At 39.5% G+C, this 16,059-nt stretch overlaps 1 protein-coding gene and 1 long non-coding RNA gene across 2 annotated transcripts in view; both read right to left on the bottom strand.

Moving 5' to 3' along the window:
* The window catches only part of SASH1 (SAM and SH3 domain containing 1), a gene marked incomplete at its 5' end in the record, with an annotated part of 622,444 nt that overhangs the window by 430,524 nt on the left and 175,861 nt on the right, over nt 1-16,059 (bottom strand). The gene's annotated exons all lie outside the window — the stretch shown is intronic.
* The window catches only part of LOC310632577, a 79,521-nt gene continuing 69,545 nt past the window's right edge, over nt 6,084-16,059 (bottom strand). The window contains exon 2 of the long non-coding RNA XR_014490873.1: nt 6,084-6,296. This is a non-coding gene — a long non-coding RNA (uncharacterized lncRNA). The remainder of the gene's footprint in view (nt 6,297-16,059) is intronic.

The raw sequence follows: 16,059 nt of genomic DNA, 5'->3' as shown, positions 1-16,059 counted from the left end.
TTGTAATAAGGTTGAGAGATAGGAAGAAGAGTCCAAAGGAGGAATGGGGATGAAAAAAGTATCTCTGCACTGACCCACCTAATTCTGTGGAACGTAAAGGCAAGGGAAGGAAGATGTGCTTTCAGATCTGCTGAATTCCATTACTGGAACCTTACAATAAAATATACCATTAATATTCTTGGTTTTGGTTTCCTGGTCTAGACTATCTTGAAGGGTATTACAAATGCTATTTATGGGGGAAGATACAGTATACTATTCCTATAAATATATTTTAAATGGGGAACTGCAACATTTATATTGCATTCATGATGAAATTTCAAAAACGGTGCTAAATTTAAAGCAGTTAAAACTTTCATTTCCTTTCTGCCTTAAAACCATGGGCATACCCTGCTTCTGATCCAGTTCTGACCGTGTGAAAATACTGACAAACATGGCTGATCTTTATAGAAATATATATATATATATAATTAGCTTGTTTAAATCCTTCTCTGACTATTACATGAGAAATGCAAAAAGAAAAAAATCTCCTCAGGGAAGTAATTTCTCAAAAAAGATTTTTTTTTACATTTTTAGAAATTGTTAGCTTTGCAAACACAAATATAGATGAGGAGCTGAGACACAAATTATGTCAGCCAGCTAAATATGATGATTTTTGAAGAGCACAGACAGAGGGATATTTCCTATACCATTTGCTTTTATGTGCCAAGTTTCATTTTACAAATAAAATTGTCTTCAGTCTTAGTCTTAGATAAGAAGAAAAGAAATGGCCCAAGGGGAAAAGGGGTGGTTGGATTGGGAGACAAATGTACATTAGAGGAGACTAAGAAAAGTAACCCTTATAAATTTTGGTTTATGGCTATAGAACAGGGGTGTCAAACTTGCAATGTCACGTGACGTATCGCGACTTATCTCAACTTTTTTCCCACTGCCAGCAATGGGGTGGCATGACGCATCCGGCCTATGGGCGGGCAGTTTGACACCCATGCTGTAGAAGGAGTAGAGTAAGAAAACAGCATCTACATTCTATTTGAAGATCATTTTTAACCACCATGAACAATCCATGAATCCAACCGATACCTGTGGGATGCGCAAGGGAAAGGTAGAGTAATAGAAGTAGTGCCATGGCTTTCTGAAGTGAGCCCTGATTTTTTTACACACGTACATAAGGTCAGAACCTGAGGCATGATTCCACAATACTATTTGTGTTATTCTGACAACAACAGCAATCTCCTGTAGACACACTGCAGCGTAAGTTTCAACTTTAAATAATGGGGTGGGTTCCACCCACCAAGCAGCAAAACAGATTTTGCAGTAAAATGTTGCAATACTTAGTACTCTACAATCTGCATTAGCTTTGGTAGTTAAGTACCTGTGTCTACAGAGACAGAAAGGCAGATGGGTAAACTAAATCAAATCTGAAGTATTTGCTGCCAAATAGCTTTTTCCCTAATTCTACTTCTCTTGAGTAGTTTGCCTTGAGCCACCGTGTGTATCTTGCTACAGATAGTAGACCCTGAGTGTTTGGTTCTGATAGACGAGGACTCAGAGTGGTTTAACAACGAATGAGTTTATTGAATACACAAAGTCAACTGTCAACTGTCAAATGTTGCAACCTTTTATAGGGGTAGTGTTTGAACTGTAACCAATCAACGGAGTCTATTTTCCCGCTTCTAGTTTATTGCATCCAATGATTGCACCTGAATCTCCCGCTCAAAACCCTGCTATAATGCAATCTGCTAATTCCCTTGTTAGCAACTATTTACATACACAACACCCCTTACCCCCCAGTTGTTGTTATTTCTGTACAAAATCCTTTAAATATTTTGGTGGCCTATGTATTCTAGAAGGGTATCTATTACTCTGGCTGCTAGGGACCCCTCTTTCTGATTGTCTGCTTGGCTGATTGTCTCTGTTGGACCTGGGCTCTTGGTTACCAGACTCTGATGTTTCCCTGTTGCTGTTTTGTGTATTAGTTTGTGTTTGAAGATCAGCGGTCACTGGCCTACTTCGCAGGGGTACTTCCCAGTCAATTTGACTAAATTGTTGTTGTTGGGTACCAGGGGATGAGTTATTTTGCCTTTCCTCTACCTCACTCTCTGGCATGTTGTTATCACTGAACCTGGATGTACTGTTTCCCCCAAATATACTTTGGTCCCCATCTACTGGCAAGCATCCACTAGATCTCTTCCTCAGCTGATCTATGTGTCTTTTGCTGATCCTATTCCCTTCCCCCTCAATAGTGTACGACAGGGGACCTAATATTTCAGTAACCACCCCTGGAATCCATTTGTCCCCTTGGGCATAGTTCCTGGCCCAGATTAAATCCCCCACTTTAAATGTTCTATTTGGAATGTCCAATTCAGCACTTGGTAGAAGTCTGTCAGGGTGTAATCTGTCCAATTTGGTGGTTAGTCTCCTTCCCCACCTCATTTCAGCTGGACTTTTGCCTGTAGCAGAACATGGGGTCGTATGTTGGGCCAGCAAGAATTCGGCCAGTCTTTGATGCCAGTCGCCCCGAATGATTCTTTTTAAGGCGTCTTTCGTGGTCCTCACATTTCGTTCAGCCAAGCCGTTGGTGGATGGGTGGAAGGGTGCTGATGTCTTGTGTTTAATCGAGTTGGCCTTGAGGAAATCCTGGAATTCAATAGATGTGAATTGTGGCCCATTATCAGACACGATTACATCCGGTAACCCATGAGTGGCAAAGAGGCCCCTTAATACCTGTATTGTTCTTCCTGAAGTTACTGAACTGACTGGTACTACCTCTAGCCATCTAGAGAAGCTGTCAACCACTACCAGAAATGTTAACCCTTGGAAAGGTCCAGCAAAGTCAATATGAATCCTGGACCAAGGATTTCTAGCTAACTCCCACTTATGCGTACGGATGTGTTGTTGTTCTGGCCTAGAACGTTGGCACAAATGGCAATTGGCAACACATTCCTCAATGTCGTTGTCCAGTCCTGGCCACCACAAGTGACTCCTAGCCAACGCCTTCATCCGTACTATTCCTGGGTGTCCTTCATGTAATTCTAATAAAATAGCTGATCTGTGGATTCCAGGAATAACCACACGATTTCCCCACAGTAAGCATCCCAAATGAACTGACAGTTCATCTTTTCTTCTAAAATAGGGAATGTATTTTGCATCCGGGTTGGCGTTTGGCCACCCACTCAGGACCCAGGCCATTATTCTCTTTAAAGTGTGGTCATTATTTGTTGCCACAGCTATGTCTTTAGCAGTTAGAGGCCAATCAGGAATGTCCTGTAGGGACATTATTTGTCCCACAGGGGCAGGGTCTTCCTCCGTGATGTTTAAGGGCAATCTGCTAAGGGCGTCAGCATGTCCCATGTCCTTGTCCGGTCTGTATTGGAGGGAAAATGAGTATGCTGAGAGGAAAATGGACCACCTCAGCATTCTGGGCGACATGATTTGGGGAGTCTGTTTATCCGTGGTAAACAGTCCCAACAGGGGTTTGTGGTCAGTCAGTATGGTAAAGTTCCTACCATAAAGGTAGTCATGGAACTTTTTTACTCCTGCCACAATTGCTAATGCCTCCCTGTCTATCTGAGCATAATTCCGCTCTGCCTTGGTTAGTGTCCGGGAATAATATGCGATTGGTCTTTGTATTCCTTGGTTGTCTAAGTGGCTGATCACAGCCCCTACACCATAGGGCAAAGCATCGCACGCTAGGTAAATTGGTTTATTTTCTATAAAGTGGGTTACAGTTGATTGGCTGGAAAGAATGTCCTTTAAAGTTTGGAAACTAACTCTATGTTTGTTCAGCCACTGCCAAGGAGTCTTCTTATCTAAGAGTCTGTGGAGGGGTTCTGCAATGGCAGCCTTGTGTGGCACAAACATATGGTAGAAGTTTACCAAGCCAAGGAAGGCCTGTAGTTCAGCCTTGTTCCTTGGTTCAGGAGCCCATTTAATTGCTTTAATTTTGTCAGGGGTAGGGTGGATTCCATTTTTGTCAATCCTGAACCCCAAAAAATCAGTGGACTTAACCCCAATGCAACATTTTTCCTTTTTTAGTTTCAATCCAGCCCTCCTAAATCTGCCCAATACCTGTTCCAGCCGCTCTACTAACATTTCCTCATTTTTTCCAGCTATCAAGACATCATCAAAGTAAGGGCATACTCCAGGTATGCCCTTTAAAGTCCTCTCCATCACTTCTTGAAAGATGCCTGGAGCTGCTGCAATACCAAATTGCAGTCTGTGGACTCGGAACGCCCCCTTGTGGGTAACAATCGTCTGTGCTTCTGCAGCCTCTTCAGAAACAGTCAATTGTAAGTACGCATGCGCCAAGTCTAGCTTGGCAAACATGGCGCCGTCCTGGATCATGGCGAGGACCTGCTTCACCGTCGGGACCGGGTAAGCGTGTTTTTTCATTCCAATGTTCAGGGTGGCCTTGTAGTCAGCGCAGATTCTCACATCCCCATTGGGTTTGAGGGGTGTGACAATCGGCGTTTCCCACAAACCACCCTCAACAGGTTCTAATACACCTTGGCCTACAAGCCTGTCGAGCTCGGCCTCGATTTTTTCCTTCAGGGCGAAAGGTACCCTTCGGGCCTTAAGCCTGATTGGTTTTACTGAGGGGTCTAGATTAAATTTAATTGGGGGCCCTTTGTATTTACCCAGAGATCCATCGAATACGTCTGCAAATTCATTGCAGACTGATTCGAGGGTCTTATTTTTAATTACTGAATTTATTCCCCCGATCCAAATGCCCAGGGCAGGGAACCAGTTAAGGCCAATTAGACTAGTCCTATGTCCCTCAGTAACTATTAAATCTAAGACCCCCTTAAATCCCTTAAATTTAACGCTAAGGCTAATCTTCCCTTTTATTTTTATGGGGCTTTTTTGGAAGTCAGTTAATTGAATGTTTGTTGAACTAAGTGGAATTTTTCTTCCACTTATTTGTTCAATCCTCTCAAGGGTTTCACTGGAAATTATTGACACTGAAGCCCCTGAGTCTATTTCCATTCTGCAAGGAACCCCTTGCAGATGGACTATGATTTTTAATTTTCCTTCTGGAAAATTGCTACCTTTCCCATTTCTCCTGCGGTTGACACGCGCCACCTCCCCTAGATTTGGAATTTTAACCCAGGGTTTAGGGGTCTCCTTGCCACTGAAATAAGGGGTTACCTTACCCTCGGGCCACACATCGACTTCGTGAAGGCGGTTGTCGCGAGCACGGCTCCTACAGATGGCCTGGATGTGGCCGGTCTTTCCACACGCCCTGCACTTTGCGGTACGGAATCGGCAAGAGGCGCGGGGATGGTTGCCTCTGCAGCTGCCACACCGGTTCTGGTTGTCGTTGTCGCGCGGTCTGGTTGCGGTGTCCCTCCATGGTCGTTGTGCCCCCGTCGCTTGTCTTTGCGGAGTTGCGGGTTGTTGACGGCGGTTAGGTTCAGGCCCTTCACTTCTGGGTGGTCTTGGCGCCAATTTCCCGAATCGCCTAGAGACTTCAGCAATATCTTCTACCCACTGCTGGTCCGCCTCCCCGCAGTCCACATAGCCCTCTTGGTTGATCTCGGACGACGCTGCCATGCTGCTGCGGGGGGGGTCGCGATACCCGGTGGATTCGTACGTTAAAAGTTCATCGATCACTTCCTGCAGATCGCCAGTGGGTTTGGCGATTATTCTGTTTTGTAGCTGCTCGTCACGCAAGCCCAGTACTACTCGGTCCCGAATTCTTATTTCTAAATTGTCGTATTTACATCGTACTGCGGCTACCCTGACGGCAGCGACAAATTTTTGTATGGATTCTCCCGGTCTCTGGTTTCTCTTCTCAAAGATGCGCCGCCAGAAGAGTTCGGATCTCCTAGGTGTAAAGTGGACCTTTAGTTTGGCTAGGAGGTCGGCATAAGGCACGCTTGAGACCGGTTGCGGTTGACACAGTCCGACAGCGATTCGATAGACCGGTGTGCCGCAAATCGTCAATAATGCTGCCGCCTTTTTCCGGTCGTCTGTGATTCCGTTCACTAACAGGAACCCTTCGACTTGTCCGATGTATTCTTCCCAATCCTCGGGGAAGTTTGGGTCGAATTCCTTCAGTGACCCAATTTGCGCCATTCGGAGAATTTTTCTTATTCTGCCGCGGCCGCTCGGTTGACTGTGAGACGTTTCTGAATTTGCCGCCTTTGCGCGACAATTCCGCCGATTCTCTGGTCTTCTGTCTATCCCACCTTCGTCGCCAATTGTTTGGTTCTGATAGACGAGGACTCAGAGTGGTTTAACAACGAATGAGTTTATTGAATACACAAAGTCAACTGTCAACTGTCAAATGTTGCAACCTTTTATAGGGGTAGTGTTTGAACTGTAACCAATCAACGGAGTCTATTTTCCCGCTTCTAGTTTATTGCATCCAATGATTGCACCTGAATCTCCCGCTCAAAACCCTGCTATAATGCAATCTGCTAATTCCCTTGTTAGCAACTATTTACATACACAACACTGAGAGATTGGAATCTGGAAGGGACACCTATTTTTGTCTTTGATAATGGATAAAATAATAGTTGTAAAGTATTTTATACATGGGAACTAACAACATATAGCTTTCCACAAACCTGGCTTGAATTTCAGCTCAGCTCTTCCCATTTCAAGTTATTTACTTGAAGCCCTTGCATTTAAAATAAAATGAGAGCAAAAGCAGAAATTTTAAGAAGTGACAGCTAGAGCCATTGAGTAACATTAGGCTAAATAAATCTATAACATTTTGCAATGCTTATGTTTCTGCATAAATTTCTTTAGGGCAAGGTCTGGCTTTTGGGATATTATTTGTGCATCATAGGCAACCCACGTAAAAACCAGCAAGTTATCTGATTGATCACATAACTGCAGCCCCCATCTTGCCTTTTTTTACCTCCCCTCTGCAGAGGCCCTGTTTACTTGCACAATCACACACACACCCAACGCATGTTTGATGTTAAAACTAGCTTGTTTTCTATAAGTAATTTAAGATGAATAGGACTTTTAAGATTTTGCATATCTTGGTTTGAAGTTCAGATATGCCTACTATCCTTATGATATCCCTATGGAACAAAATGAAACTATTGCATATAGCAAAGGAATTCCTATCTTTCCACTGAAAGTGAACAATATTTTTTTGTCTACAAAAATGCAGTCATAGCATGGTTGTCTTTCTTGACAATTTTAAACTTTCTTTGACATCAGGGAAAATTGAAAGATCGTATTTCAATTATCTCAACCAGGTTCTTTCTAGTTGTTAGACCACAATCCTAATATTCTTAAACATTAGTTGTACTATAAGGCTGACAGGAATTTGGGTTTAAAACAACTAGAGAAATCCAACACGAGGGAAGAATTGTAGTTAGGATTACCGTCATTATTAATTCAGTCCAAATGTGTTTTCTGTTTATTAGTTTTAATTTACCTTTGATCACTATAATTTTAATACCTTCCCTCAAGAATGTCTTACAATCTAAACACTTAATGTTACTATTGTTTATATACTTCTATAAAATCAGTGTAATATATTTAGCACTTTATACAATAAAATCCAGTTTATTTTAAAAGCAGTATCTGTTTACATTCAAAGACCAAGTCAAACAGCACTACCTGTATACAGAAGTTCTGAGTTTTATTAATGAAACAAAAATGCCTGAAAAATTACTTCAACCACTGTTAATTTTCTTGCCATACATTTGAAAGTGATCTGTTCACTTTCATGCTATTTGTTGATGGCCTCATTTATAATAACCATCTCAATTAACTGATACATTAATACAGTCAAGTAGAGCCTCTAACAAAATGAGTAAATGCTGTTTTCCTATCAATTAAACTCACCTTAATTAAAGGGCAAATTTGGGTGGCCAGATGCCATGCCTACTTACGGCATAAAACAAATAAGTCATCAAAATTACTTTTCACACTCACGGATACTTAATGGTGCAATTTGTCCTCCTTCATCCTATTCACATTATATAAATATATATAATATTACAAAGAATTATGCAGTTACCATTGTATATTTAGACTGTGTATTTATTTGCAATAAGAACATCAACCATCCTGGGGAAGGATGCACCTTTGTATGAACATCAGTGACACATGTAAAGTATAAAAGTGGAAGGACTTCTATTGCACTGACACAATTCATTGTTTAAACCTCTCCTCCCCTGTATGGATGGCACTGCTGAACAGTTAAATGTATTTTGTGACTCTGTATTTGGACATTATTAATAATATTGATAAATGTTAAATATAGATTTTGAAGCTTTACAAATATGTGCCAAGTAAGAAACAACTTGCTACACTCAGCAGTTTAAATGTTAATAGATGAAATCCATTGCAGACAATTGTTTCCAGAAGTTTGAATTCTTGGCTCTGTGAAATGCTGTCAGTCAGAAATAACGGTATTAGCTATCCTTTCAGTTTGATAAGGAAAATCAGCAGTTATCCATAATATGTAGATCTAATTGATGAACATTGTGGTTTCTTCTAATGCTTCAGATCTAGAGTTACAGGGCCAAACTATATGAAATGTTAAAGTCATGGTTTGTCCTTGGGGTGAGGCTATATTCCTCACAAGTAGCAAACATGAGAAGTCAACTCCAGATCAGATCTCCCCTTATTTCTACGGGCTTTATGATTACTCGCCATGGCCAACTCGCTGTGGGACAAGCCACCACAGGACAAGAGTTACACTAATATCGAAGAAATAGTGAATAGAATGATTAAAGGATGCCAAAAGAGGGACAAAATGAAATGTGAATGACAAAAAATAATATATTTTTTTAAAAATTATTTTAAATAATTAAATTGAATTGTTGAATTGTCCCATGGAGAGTTGGCTGTGGTGAATTGACCATAGCGAGTTGACCATGGCAAATTGGACATGGCAAGTTGGATGCAGCAAGTTGTCCCATTTTGATTTCTATGGGGCCAAAAATTGTCAATAACATACAGGTAGGTGACCTGTTAGATTGGATGCAAGACAATGGTACAAGTATAGGCTAACTAGAACTAATTACAAACAAGAGCAAACAATATTTTCATTTAAAAACTGAAGTATTAAAATCCACTGGTGGTTTGCATGGTTATTTATCTAAGTATTTAGGATTGACCCAGAATATAGCCCAACGCTTTTACATCTAAAAAAATTGTTCCCAGTACAAAGAAGCATTTTGGTTTAAGAATCAGTTTAAAACTGTGTTTTTCAAACTTGGCAACTTTAAAATGTGAAGACTGCAACTCCCATGCTGGCTGGGGAATTCTGAAGTTGAAGTACACACATCTTAAAATTGCCACGTTTGAAAAATACTGATCTAAAAGATATTGCAAAAATATGGTTGGTGATTCAGCTAGCATCTGATGGCCCCCTGGAAGGGGCAGATGACCAAAATCTTTGACACAAATAGTTCCCATAGAGCATCTTTCCCAATTTCCAAAACCTCCAAATATTTTGGGATTGCAAATAAATCCCAGAATTATGCATTTGACCGCCTCAGATTAGGGAAGCTCGCCATGGACTCTTCTCAGACCCCTTTTACAGTGTGGGGCTGGAGTCACAGAAGCAGCTAGACACCACCTTAAGGACTCTGTAGTAATTATGACAACAAAGAAAGATTATTTCTTTCCATTATTGTTTTTGTTCATTGTTAGCTGTCAGGTCTATACTTCAGACAGAACTGGAGTCTATTGTTTAAAAGTCTATCTATAGATTAAAAAAATATTCCTATCTCTTCCAATTTTAAAATTGCCTACTTTTATCATATAAATATTATTCAATTTGTGCAAGTTCTTATTTTACACATACAGAAATAGAGCTGAGATAGAAAAACTGATTGAGATGACATCATGGCAGATGTCGGCTTACAACCAGTTGGATCATGTTGATTTTCCTTGCAGGCAAACAGGATGGCACGCAGATCTGTGTGTGTGTGTGTGTGTGTGTGTGTGTGTGTGTGTTTGTGATGTATGCAAGATTAGATTTCCTTCATTCTTTCTTTCAGCAGAAACAACTACCAATAATCAGATTAACTACGGTATATAACTATTAAGATTAATTATATAATTGTACCTGCCAATAACTGTATCTTTATTACATATTGTATTTCTGAAATGTTATCCAAGATTCAAAAGAATGGACCAATGAAATGACTAGGAAATTCCCTCCATCCTCAGAATATTTAGAATTCTCTTATAGCATCATAAATAATGCTAAAAATGTGCACTAAAAATCTGACATATAATTAGTTTTGAAGATGCACAGCAGACTGACTCAGTTACTACTACCATAAGATGATTCCTGAAGTGAATGACCCTGTTACATGTGTATTTCTGACCACATTCTTGAAAATCTATTTACTACTTGTCTTTTGAGGTTTTCAATTTGGCTGCTTAAAAAAAATTCTCGGAAATTTTGGTAGGCAACGTGTACATCTTGGATTGGTTTCAAGATGTGCTATGAAAGACCTCCCAATAATAAGAAATCAGCTCCAAATTCTAGTTTGATGCTGAACATTGGCCAAATTCCCAGCATATTAAGCAATCTATTCATTCAGATTCATCAGTCTCATGCTAATCATATTGCATCCGGAGGGTTTTCTTTTAATAAACGTTGCTACTATAATAGAACTGTAATGAATGCATAAGAATGTATTTTTCTTTTAGCAAAAGTGGCAGCATTTTGGTGACTACGCTATGTGCTTATATTAGATTTTAAGAAACTGTTACTACAGTGTTACAAAAGCAACATTTTCAAACAACAGTGCTTTGTCCTTTAAGTACAATCTCAGTTATTTTTCTAATATCTTACACAGCCCTTAGAATTTAAAATATCAATTATATATTATATATTGTTGTATTTAATATAATTACATAATTAATAATAAATTAAATTATTATCTAATATTATTTTTATCCACTCAAAAACAATAACTCTATTCAAATTATGAAGAAAATCTACACAAAGGAAAAACAATAATTTGTACTGGGAAAGAAAACAAAAATGTAAATTAAATAACAGCCACAATTCCAAAATCTTACCTACAGTAGTTTAGTCGTAATTTAACAACTGTGGTTTAACAAAATATACAGAGAAAAGAAAACCTTGAGAATAACTTGGAGAAAATAAAAAGGTGTCTGTGCACATATATGTGTGCATTATTTATTTATTTGTTTATTTATTTATTTATAACTTATCTTATTTATCTGTTTTCCAACCCGAGCAGAAGTTGCTGCAGAACATAACTTGACATCTGAGAGTTGTAAATATTGTAAATAATAGCAATAGGGGAAGCCAATGTAAATGGAAATACCACTGCTAAATATACAATAATGTTACTATGAAAGTGGCAAAATAATGACATCCGAATGTACTTTTTTTTACTCAGCATTCCATTTTTTTATCATTTATTTATTAGAGCTGGAGTCCCCCTGATTCCAGAATGACTCTGGGCAGCTTAATATTTAAAAACAGAAAATCAATAACGAAAGAATCTGAAGCAAGGAGAACACAGTAACATAAACCACTCAAATAGTATAACTTTTATTATTACCTTGTGTTGTATATGCACATATACCACACATATATTTCAAATGCAACTTATGCTAGCACACATCAACAAATTATTTGAAAAACTGAGTAGTTCTAATGACTCCAAAATTCTTTCATTTGAATTATTCACTCAAGTTTTATTCTCCATATGATGTTGCATATCTTCTCCCTGTTTAAATAACAGATCTTAACCTATAGCTTTAATTGCATATTTTCCTGGGAGCCTAGTAGGTGGATGGGGGACATTATATATTTAATAAATAATGTGTGAAGAAAAACATTGAGAATATCTACTTCTTTATACAACAAATCATAGATGGAATCTAGACAAAGTCAGCTATGGTTTCATCCCAATTTAGTCATGGGACTAAAATTTGATTATTGTATTTAAGATACAACACGTGTACTTTACTAGTAGAAAATAAAATAAAAATCACCACTAGGATATAAACAATTACATCAGCACAGCTGCAACCTTGCGCTGGTTGACAGGTTTCATCTGTGGAAAGTTTCTAACACTTGATCATTTTTGTCATCTAATCTGGAGAAAGAATCAGGAATGTAAGAAAGATGATATTGCAGCCCAGCAGTTTTCAAAGTATACTGTGGCTAAAAATCACCCCATTTCTATGCTGGGGATTCAATTTTTCTTTTATTTTAAGGTACCCCAAATGAGACGGTACAGTATTCTTAAATCTAAGAAAGGATTGCAAAGGTTTTTGTTCTGTTATTGTATCTACCTTAAACTCTGTTGGATATCCTTCAATACCCAAGAGGCAATGGTAGACTTTAGATCAGCGAATTAAACATCATCAGCAAAATCCAACTCCATATTGAAATTTCTCAGTAAAAATGTATTCCTCTAACGATCATCAATAATTGTTTATTGATGCCCAAATGTTCCTATGTAACTTAGAGGTAATTTTTTTAAAAAAATCACCGTACTAAGTTTTATAAATATGATTTTAAGTATAGAATCATCTGAAGATGGCTGATCTACATAGTATAAGCGTGGTCACATCCAGTTAGGCTGAACTAGGCTGTTCAAACAGATCTGAAAAGAAGGTAGCTCCTAGCCCTCAATTACCAAGGAAAATGGTGAGTCTCTAAAGTCACCAAGACTTTATTTAATCGGCAAAGGAAAGGTGATTTGATCCTATCAGCTTATAGATTTAGCTCTGTTAATTTTTCATAAGGATTAAATTTTTAATATTTTACTGTTTCCACGAGTACCTCTAAACATGTCCCTATACTAGGGACTTGGGGGGAAAAAAATTCCAGAAATCAAATGACTAGGAGAATTCCTGTAACCCCGACCACCACTGACGAGATATTAGTTTAACTGCACCTGGATGTACTGGCATTCTGACCAAAATAAAGATCAACTGAGCCCTACAATCTGGATGTACTTATTCAATTAACAAACTCCAAGTTGACATTGACTTTTTAAACTTTTGTATTCACTATATGGGACGCAGTGGCTCAGTGGGTTAGGACGCTGAGCTTGTCGATCAGAAGGTCGGCAGTTTGGCGGGTCGAATCCCGAGTGCCGCGTAACAGAGTGAGCGCCTGTTACTCGTCCCAGCTTCTGCCAACCTAGCAGTTTGAAAGCACGTAAAAATGCAAGTAGAAAAATAGGGACCACTACGGTGGGAAGGTAACAGCGTTCCGTGCGCCTTTGGCGTCTAGTCATGCCGGCCACATGACCACGGAAACGTCCTTGGACAAGCGCTGGCTCTTCAGCTTTGAAACGGAGATGAGCACCGGCCCCTAGAGTCGGAAACAACTAGCACGCATGTGCGGTGGAACCTTTACCTTTACCTTTTATTCACTATATATTGGCTGGCTGGCTGGCTGTCTTCTAGATCTTTCAGATTCTTCTCACATACAGTACATTGCTACCAAGCTAGGTATCCTTAACTGGTGTCTTAAATAGCAAATCCATTACATTTAGGAAGGAACATGTATACAAGGCAGGGAATTCATGGTTCAAAAACGCTACCTAAAGACTTCGGTGTCCTTATGCAACAAATTGAAAATGAGTCAGAAGTGTGTGAGGCAATCACTAAAAGAATTACAAGAAGCTCTGCATTAAACACATAAAGATCCCCGATTCCCCTCTACTCTGCACTGGTGAGAGTACACCTGAAATGTAATGGGCAATTCTGTGCATCAAATTTCTAGATGGAACAGGTGCAGAAGAAGGCAACAAAAGTGATAAAAAGACTGGAGATCAGCTGAAGGAACCTGGAATGTTCAGTTCAGGGAAAATAAGACTGAGGGAAGACATGTTATCAGTGTTCAGATGCATAGAAGACTGTTGTAAGAAAGATGGACAGAAAGTATTATCCATTGCCATAGAAACAAGGACCAGCATATTGGATACGTGTTGCAACTACATAGATTTCACTTAAATATAAGAAGAAAATTCCTGACAATAATATCTGTACAACAGTGGAACAATTTACCTTCAAAGATTAAGTTTTTCATCTCTGCAGGTTTTTAAGAAGAGACTGTAGAGATCTCTCTCAAGAGTGGTTTAATTGGTTTTCTGTACCATTACACTGGATTGCACTAGACAGTGCTTTTTTTGTAAAAGAAAAAGGTGCCGGAACTCACACATGTCATACAACCTACCTTGCCTACCCTATAAGGTTCCATCCAAAAAAGGTGCCGGAACTCCGTTCTGAGCGTTCTATGAGAAAAAAAAGCCCTGGCACTAGACTAGACAATCTTTGTGGTCCTTCCCAACTCCACAATTCTGTTATTTCAATGGTTACCTATGAAAACACCCAGGACACAATGTGAAAGGAACTGTAGGATTAGTTGGTGACACATTTCCGTAGAAGAAATATTAAATAATAAGAATGGAAGATTAGAGAATGGAGATGTAATAAAGAAATATGAAAGGAGAGAAGATCAGAGGAGCTATAAATTATCCATCCCGTTAGCTCTAGTTAAATAAAGGAAAAAGGATTTATGGACACCGACTAGGAGCTTATGAATTTGGAGAAGGGAGAGAGGCGGCTCAAGGAATAAAATGTAGAAGGATCAACAGTGCTAGACTTCTGGAGGAAAAAGTAGGAACCTGCCCCACTTTACATCAGGGAGGACTGTGTGGAAAGAGTTTCCTCCTTTAAATTTCTGGGAGTCTATCTCTGCGAAGATCTTACCTGGAAAGTTAATACAACCCAGGTGGCCAGAAAGGCCCAACATTCACTTTCTCAGGGTCTTGCGGAAGAACAGGGTAGAACAACGGCTAATGACCCTCTTTTACTGGTCTACTATAGAGAGCGTCCTCTCGTACACCATTGTGGTTTGGTATGCTGGTCTGACAGCCGCGGATAGGAAAGCATTACAGAGGGTGGTGAGCACAGCACAAGACATTGTGGGCTGTCCCCTGACACCACTGGATGACCTCGCCAGGGCTCGTTGCCTTGGAAGAGTGAGGAAGATTCTCAGGGATGACTCACACCCTGGACAGTATCTCTTTACTCTCCTACCATCAGGTAGGAGACATAGCAGTATAGCCAGCCATACCAACAGGCTGAAGAACAGCTTTTATCCATGGGCTGTCAGGCTCTTGAACGGGAAATAATTTTGTAAACTTTATGCATGATTGACTTGCGAGGCCGGTGTGTTGTGCAATTAGCTCACATGGTGTAATAAGATGGAGGGTTTGTGTCACTGTAAGTTGGGGGTGGGGGCCGAAGGGAGGCTCAGCCAATCTCAATGTATACATGGTTGTACTTTGACAATAAAAGGTTCATTCATTCAGTGCAAATCACTGCAGCAAGAAAAAAAGAAGCTGGTGTGTCCAGTCCATTATGGAATAGACATTGCAAAGCAGATCTTACAAAAAAAAGAGAGAGAGAGATAAGGTGATAGGTAAATAATATATCTCAGATCTTGCTTGGTCAGAAAAATATAGATTTTTCTCCATCAAAATTTCCTTGGATTTTTATGCAGTGTTTCCTGTAATGTCCTTCTATTTCTAAGAGGTCTGCACAACAGCTAATAGCAGCACTGAGGGGATATCATTAGATGAAGCTGTGCAAAAAACAGAGGCACGTACAAAGTCCAACATTCTGATTCTTGAATAGTGAACAAAGCGGAAAGTTCTATAGGCTTACAATGTAATGTGTCTGGATGAACAATTTATTAGGATCATTTGCCCTCCCTATATATATCCACAGGAACTAGTCAACTTATGACAGCTCATTATTTGTGCAAATTATTCAAATTGCTAATAAAGAATTTGGGAGGCTAAGATGATCATTTCGAACTCTTTATGTTCTCATCAGTTAGTCATACCCTTTATCTGAGATTCGAACCCAGGCTGATTATATATCAGGCAGTGTTTTAACCTCCTGAGCCACGGGTTCCTTCTCTCTTATATTAGCTGGAAGGCAAGGCAAATGTATGTTTAAGTATTTGTCAAGGCTTTTTGAATGATCATCTTAGCCTCCCAAATTCTTTATTAGCAATTTGAATAATTTGCACAAATAATGAGCTGTCATAAGTTGACTAGTTCC

This window comes from Vipera ursinii, assembly GCF_947247035.1.
Source record: "Vipera ursinii genome assembly, chromosome: 1".
NCBI lineage: Eukaryota > Metazoa > Chordata > Lepidosauria > Squamata > Viperidae > Vipera > Vipera ursinii.
This window is presented reverse-complemented; position numbering and strand designations above follow the sequence as displayed.